Below are 8,234 nucleotides of genomic sequence, written 5' to 3' on the forward strand. Positions count from 1 at the left end.
ATACATACATACCACATCTTCTTTATCCATTCATCAGTTGATGGACGTTTGGGCTCTTTCCATAATTTGGCTATTATAGATAATGCTGCTATAAACATGAGGGTGCATGTATTCCTTTGAATGACTATATTTGTACTGTTTGGGTAAATACCTAGGAGTATAGTTGCTAAATTTCAGGGTAGTTCTATTTTTAACTTTGTGAGGAACTTCTGTACAGTTTTCCAGAGTGTCTGTACCACAATGCATTCCCACCAACAGTGCATGATGGTTCCCCTTTCTCTGCATCCTCGCCCACACCTGTTGTCTCTGGTGTTGTTCATTTTAGCCATTCTGACAGGTGTGAGGTAATTGTAGTTTTGATTTATGCTTCCCTGTTGATCAGTGATGTTGAGCATCTTTTCATGTGTCTCTTGGCTACCTGTAGATCTTCTTTGGAAAAACATCTATTAATGTCTTCTGCCCATTTTTTTAATTGAATTATTTGTTTTTTGGGGTGTTGAGTTTTATAATTTATTTATACATTTTGGATATTAACCCTTTATCAGATATGTCATTTGCAAATATCTTCTCCCATTCTGTAGGTTGCACTTTAGTTTTGTGGATTGTTTCCTTTGTTGTGCAGAAGCTTTTTATTTTGATGAGGTCACAATAGTTTATTTTTGCTTTTGTTTCCCCTGCCTCTAGAGACGTATGTAGAAATAAGTTGCTACAGCCGATGTCAAAGTTGTTCCTGCCAGTGTTCTCCTCTAGGATTTTGATGGTTTCCTGAATCAAATTTAGTTCTTTAATCCATTTTGAATTTATTTTGGGGTATGGTATAAGAAAGCAGTCCAGTTTCATTCTTTTGCATGTTTTTGTCAAGTTTTGCCAGTAGCATTTGTCGAGGAGACTTTTATTTCCCCAATGGATATTCTTTCCTGCTTTGTCGAAACTTAATTGACCATATAGTGGGTTTATTTCTGGGTTTTCTATTCTGTTCCATTGATCTATATGTCTACTTTTGCACCAGTACCATGCTGTTTTTAATCGTTACAGCTTTGTAATATAATTTGAAGCCCAGAATTGTGATGCCTCCAGCTTTGCTTTTCTTTTTCAAGGTCACAGTGGCTATTTAGGGTCTTCTGTGCTCCCATACAAATTTTAGGATTGTTTGTTCTAGTTCTGTGAAAAATGCTGTTAGCATTTTGGTAAGGAGTGCATTAAATGTGTGGATTGCTTTGGGTATTCCATGAGCATGGAATGTCTTTCTATTTCTTTATGTCATCTTCACTTTCTTTCATCAGAGTACAAGTCTTTTACCTTTGATTAGGTTTACTCCTAGGTATCTTGTTTTCTGGTGCAGTTGTAAACGGGATTGATTCCTTAATTTCTATTCTGTTGCTTCATCATTGGTATATAGAAATGCAACAGATTTCTGTACATTGATTTTGTGTCCTGTGACTTTACTGAATTTGTGTATCAGTTCTAGCAGTTTTCTGGTGGAGTCTTTCAGGTTTTCTGTACAGAGTGTCGTGATGTCTGCAAATAGTGAAAGTTTTACTTCTTCCTTGCCAAATTGGTTCCTTTTTATTTCTTTTTGTTGTCTGATTGCTGTAGCTAGGATGTCCAGTAGTATGTTAAATAACAGTGGTGAGGGTGGACGTTACTGACTTGTTCCTGACCGTAGAGGAAAAGCTCTCACTTTTTTTCCATTGAGGATGATATTAGCTCTCAGTATTTCATACATGGCCTTTATGATTTTGAGGTATGTTTACTCTAAACCTAGTTTCTTGAGGTTTTCCTTTCTCACAAATGGATGCTTTACTTTGTCAAATGCTTTTTTTGCATCTAATTAAATGATCATATGATTCTTACCCTTTTTTTATTAGTGTGGAGTAATACTGTTGATTTGTGAATCTTGAACCACCCTTGCAACCCAGGAATAAATCCTACTTGATCCTTGTGAATAATTATTTTAATATATTGTTGGATTTGGTTTTCTAATATTTTATTGAGATTTTTTGCATCCATGTTCAGCAGGGATTTTGGCCTGTAGTTCTCTTTTTTAGTGGTTTCTTTATCTGGTTTTGGTGTCAGGGTGATGCTGGCCTCATTGAATAAATTTGGAAAATTCCCTTCCTTTTCTATTTTTTGGAATAGTTTCAGATGAAATGGTATTAACTCTTCTTCAAATGTTTGGTGGAATTCACCTTTGAAGTCATCTGGCCCTGGATTTAATATTTGTTGAGCGTTTTTTGATTACAGATTTAATTTATTTGCTGCTTTTCTGTCTGGTCACATTTTCTATTTTTTCCTGTTTCATTTTTGGTACTTTCCATGTTTCTAGGAATTCATCCATGTCTTCCACGTTGTACAACTTGTTGGCATAGAGTGGTTCTTTTCATTGTTATTCCTATAATATTCTCTTAATTGTATTTCTGTGGTGTTGGTTGTTATCTCTCCTCTCTCATTTGTGATTTTATTTATTTGGTTCCTTTCTCTTTTCTTTTTGATAAGACTGGTTGGAGTTTAACAATTTTATTAATTTTTTCAAAGAAGCAACACCTGGCTTCATTGATCTTTTCTGTTTTATAGTTTCTGTATCATTTATTTCTGCTCTTTTTTTAACATTTATTTATTGTTGAGAGACAGAGAGAGCAAGAGCAGGGGAGGGGCAGAGAGAGAGGGAGACACAGAATCTGAAGCAGGCTCCATGCTCTGAGCTGTCAGCCCAGAGCCCAATGAGGGGCTCGAACTCACGAACCGTGAGATCACGATCTGAGCTGAAGTTGGCCACTTAACTGACTGAGCCACCCAGGTGCCCCACATTTATTTCTGCTCTAATCTTTATTATTTCCTTCCTTCTGCTGGATTTAGGCTTCATTTGTTGTTCTGTTTCTAGCTCCTTTAGGTTTAAGGTTAGGTTGTTTATATGAGATTTTTCTTCTTAATTTAAGCCTGTATTGCTATATACTTCCCTTGTAGGGCCACTTCTGCTGCATCCCAAAGGTTTTGGACTGATGTGTTTTCATTTTCATTTGTTTCCTGTGTATTTTTATTTCTTCTTTGATTTCCTGGTTGACCCATTCATTGTTTAGTAGCATGTTGTTTATCTTGCATGTATTTGTGGTCTTTCTAGATTTTTTCTTGTGGCTGACTTCTAGTTTTATAGAGTTGTGATCAGAAAAGTTGCATGATATGATTTCAGTCTTTTTGTATTTGTTGAGACCTGTTTTGTTATCTTAAATGTGATCTGTTTTGTTGAATGTCACATGTGCACTTGAAAGGAATGTGTATCCCACTGTTTTAGGATGGAATGTTCTGAATATATCTGTTACATCCATTTTTGTCCAGTGTGTCATTCAAAGCCCTTGTTTCCTTGTTGATTTTCTTTTTAGATGATCTATCCATTGATGTAAGGGAATGTTAAAGTCCCTTAGTATTACTGTATTATTATCAATGAGTTCCTTTATGTTTTTATTAATTGTTTTATATATTTGGGTTCTTCCATGTTGGGTGCATAAATATTTACCATTGTTATATCTTCTTGTTGGATTCTCTCCTTTATGTTTATATAATGTCTTCTTTGTCTGTTTTTACAGGCTTTTTAAAAAATTCCCATTAGTCTGATATAAATATTGTTATCAGGTGTTATACCTTCCCCATTTTGTTATTTTTTAATAGTTTTGATTATTCCAAATAGCTATTTCATATAATTTTTAGTTTTCATTTCCCAATAGCTATAAACCAACCTCTGGGACTTTTATGGGAATTGCATTGAATATATTAGACACATTTGAGGAGAACTATCTAATATTAATTCCTGTAATCCATGAAGTTGGACTATTTCTCTCATACTTGCTCTTAAAAATATTTTTAGTTGGCTTTGTACAGGGCTTGTGTTTTTGTTAAATTTAATGTTTTGCTTTCTTTTATGATATCATTTATCAAGAATGGGCTTTGAATTTTGTCAAACAATTTTTCTTGTGTCTGATGGGATGGTCTTACTAGTAATGTTTTGTAATTTTTTTGTGTTAAGTTCTTGCATATCTTTCCTTACTAGTATTTTGAGTTTCTAAACAGCCTTTTGATTTTATAATATCTATGATGTTATTATAAATGGCATCACTTCTAAGTTTTACATTCTTTTCTTTAGTTTTTGATATATAAAGTATATACATATATAGTCTCTATATATTGACATTTCTTCATCATTTTATCAGTGCTTTAATATTATTAATCTTTGCAATAAGCAAGTTTTTCATTATTCGCCATAGAATGTTTTTATTTTCTATTTTATTGACTTCAACTCTACTCTTTATTATTTTCTTCTTTTGTATTACTTAGGATCAACCTGCTGGTGTTCTCGGATGCAAACTTCTATACTCGTTTTTCAGCCTTACCTTTTTCCCTAAATATGCATTCAAGGTTATGGGTTTTCCTATGTACAACTTTATCCACATCTTGAAAGATCTATGTGATATATTCATTATTGTCTAGGTAAAATTATTATGTTTTTACATTTTATTAATTTTGAGAGCGAGAGAGAGTCACAAGCAAGGTAGGGGCAGAGAGAGAGGGAGAAAGAGAAATCACAAGCAGGCTCCGTGCTCAGCATAGAGCCTGATGCAGAGTTCACACCCACCTACCATGAGATCATGACTTGAGCTAAAATCAAGAGTTGGACACTCAGCTAACTGAGACACCCAGGCACCCTGCTTAAAATTATTAAAAATTTTTTTTCATTGAACACATGGCTTATTTGCAGCATGTTTCTTAATTTCCAACCCCTTAGGTATGTTCTACTTAACATTTTTAAATTAATTTAAAGATTAATTCTATTGGTGTCAGAGGATATAGTCTTTTTTATTTCAGAGGATATAGTCTTTTTTTTATTGAAGTCCACTTCACATATATGAAATTAGTTTCTGATGTATGACATTGTGATTGGACAGTTATATATATTATGACATAATCCCTATGATTAAATGTAGTTACCATCTGTCACCAAAGTTATTATAATATTGACTATATTCCCCATGATGTACTTTTCATTGCCTTTCTAGTGTGTTTTGCATATCTAAAGTTTTTAAATTTTTTATTTTATTTTATTCTTTTATTTAGAGAGAGAGAGAGAGAGAGAGAGAGGCAAAGAGAGAGAATCCCAAGCAGACTCTGTGCTGACGGTTCCGCACTGTCAGCGCTCGACCCTACAAACTGAGAGCTTGTTATCTGAGCTGAGATCCAGAGTCTGACGCTTAATGGACTGAGCCACCCAGGCGCCCCTACATGTCTAAAGTTTTTTAATTTGATGAATTCCTATTTATCAATTCTTTTCTTTTATTGGTCATGCTTTTTTTTATATGGTCAATAGTTACACTGAACAGTTTAGTGGGTTACTTTAGTGGTATTACAGCATCATTTATTGTAAATAACAAGTTTTCTTCATTTTATTATGTTTACACATTTAAAAAAATCATTCAACATGTGTCTTTTTTCAAATTTTGGACTGTGTCTTCACTTTTATTTATCTGTTTTTAAACCCTTTTCTAATATTAAACTTTCTTGAATTCTCCAGCTTTGTGTTAATAATTCAAATTATGTATGTACTTTAGCTTTGTAGTCTTTTAAATAATTCTTTTGGCTAATCTACCTCCTTTTCTATTTCATGTTCACTTTTTAATTTTTTTGCTTTAAATATTTCTTTGTGGGAGAGAACAGCACAGTTCTACTCAGGAGTATAATTTTTACAGTTTTGAAGACTTTCTTTCTTTTTTTTTTACACCTATTATGCCATGAATTCATAGTGAATGGGTTCCAGTAGCTCAGGCTCCTTCCCACTGATTCTTATAATGTGTGCTTCTCTGGGTGGGGCAGGCTGATGCTTTAGTTGAACCCAAGTAACTTTCTCTTTGGTTTCCGTGTTCTTCTGATCATTTTCCTTCACAAGCTTCAGGAAGCTCTCTTGGCTCTTTGAGTGTTTAATATGCTCAATGTGTATATTAATTTTCTTGGCAAGAATCTTGCCCTTCACAAGTTTGTTCACAACAATGCCAAGAGCATGCTGCATAGCTTTGTAGTTTTGCCATGGTAACTTTTGTGGGGCATTCCTTTTGGAACATTGTCCATTACCTTGATATATACAATATCACCTTCTTTGTAGATTTGCATGTAATTAGCCAAAGGAACAACTCCACCATTTCTAAAAGGCCTGGAGAACATACAGTGGGTACCTCTCCTTTTTCCTTTTATGTTGCTCATTTTGGCGAATTACTGGAAGATGGAAGTTCCAAATGAAAGGAAGCTCTTGTAAATTTTCATTCAAGCGTCTTTACAGATACAAATTAACCTTGCTTGGATCGCATTAGATATATCAATTTATAGAGAATGTTTATGTCAAGAAAATTGAGTTCTTATATGAATTTTCATATTATAGAAACATAAAATGTCTGTATTTACATTTATTTAGGGTTTTAAAATTTTCTTTCTGTTTGTTTTGTAGGTTTCTGCATACTTTTCTTATATCTATTTACTTAGATTTATTCCTAATAATTCATTTTTTGAATCTATTTCAGGTGGTACTTAATAATATTTTCTCATTCTTCATTGCTATTATAGAGAAGTAAAATTGATTTTTGCATGTTGATTTTGTTTCTTTTGAACTAGCTATATTTGATACTTCTCAGAACATTTTTAGATATTTTGTGATTTTCTTTTTTTTTTTTAATTTTTTTTTTTTCAACGTTTTTTTTTTTTTTTTTTTTTTTTTTTTTTTTTTTTTTTTATTTTTGGGACAGAGAGAGACAGAGCATGAACGGGGGAGGATATTTTGTGATTTTCTATATATATAGTCATATCATCTAAATAGGGGAGGTTCAATACTTTGAACTTAATGGACAAGATAAATGATAAATGAACATCTCTTGGTCATTGATATCTAATTTAATACCATTCTGGATATTAATGATTATATGATGAATCTTTTAGAATTTATTGAGGGGTGCCTGGGTGGCTCAGCTGGTTAAGCGTCCAACTTCAGCTCAGGTCATGATCTCACAGTTCATTGGTTTGAGCCCCGTGTCAGGCTCTGTGCTGACAGCTCAGACCCTGGAACCTGCTTCAGACTCTGTGTCTCCCTCTCACTCTGCCCCTCCCCTGCTCACGCTCAGTCTCTCTCTCCTTCAAAAATAAATAAACCTTAAAAATTTTTTTTTAGAATTTATTGAGAATTGTTTCCTTGGCACAGAATATGATCTATTTTGGTAAATATTCTGAGTTTACTTGGAAAGATTATTCTGCTCTTGCTGGGAAGAGTGTTCTATAAATGTTAGTTATGTCCATTTGATTCATATGGTGTTTTATGTTGTCTATATTTTTATTGATTTTCTGTCTGTTCAATAATTCAGTGAAAGAATGGCATTTCAATCTTTGATTATAATTGTGTGTTTATTTCTCATTATATTTCTATCAATTTTTATTTCATGTATTTTGAAGTTCTGTTGGTTGATTAAGATATTATGATTATGTCCTCTTGATGAACTGGTTTAATTAGTAATATAAAATGACCTTTTTAATCTCTAGTAATATTACATAATATTACTAATATATAGCAATCTTTTTACCAAAATATAATTTGTATTATACTAATACACTTATTCCAGATTCTTCTTGATATTGTCACATTATTTTTCCATGCTTTAATTTAAAACTATCTTTGTGTTTATATTTGAAGTGTTTTTTTTTCTATTTCTTCATATATTTGCATCCTGTCTTTACTAATTTATTATTATAATCTCTGCCTTTAATTGGGATATTTATACTATTAACATTTAATGTGATAAGATTAGTTGTAAATCTATCATTTTATATTCATTTTCAATTTGTTACATTGTACTTTGTTTCCTTTTTTCTCTTTTTCTAAATTCTTAAGTTAGTTATATTCATTAATTTGCTTTATGTCTTTTTTCTTTTGTTATGTATTTATTTGTTTTTAATGTTTGTTTATTTTTGAGAGGGAGAGAGAAAGACAAAGCGCGAGCTGGGGAGGGGCAGAGAGAGAGGGAGACACAGAATCTGAAGCCAGCTTCAGGCTCAGAGCTGTCAGCACAGATTCCGATTCGGGACTTGAACTCACGAACAGTGAGATCATGACCTGAGCCGAAGTCAGATGCTCAACTCACCCACCAAGCCACCCAGGTGCCACTTTTTCTTTCTTTCTTTCTTTCTTTCTTTCTTTCTTTCTTTCTTTCTTTCTT

General features: G+C 33.0%; 1 long non-coding RNA gene and 1 pseudogene across 1 annotated transcript in view; one reads left to right on the forward strand and one right to left on the reverse strand.

Moving 5' to 3' along the window:
• LOC125931942 (uncharacterized) overlaps positions 1-8,234 on the forward strand; it is a 135,500-nt gene that overhangs the window by 29,223 nt on the left and 98,043 nt on the right. The window lies entirely within an intron of this gene.
• Positions 5,768-6,243, reverse strand: LOC125931940 (60S ribosomal protein L21-like; annotated as a pseudogene).

The sequence above is a fragment of the Panthera uncia genome, chromosome X, assembly GCF_023721935.1.
Source record: "Panthera uncia isolate 11264 chromosome X, Puncia_PCG_1.0, whole genome shotgun sequence".
Taxonomy (NCBI): domain Eukaryota; kingdom Metazoa; phylum Chordata; class Mammalia; order Carnivora; family Felidae; genus Panthera; species Panthera uncia.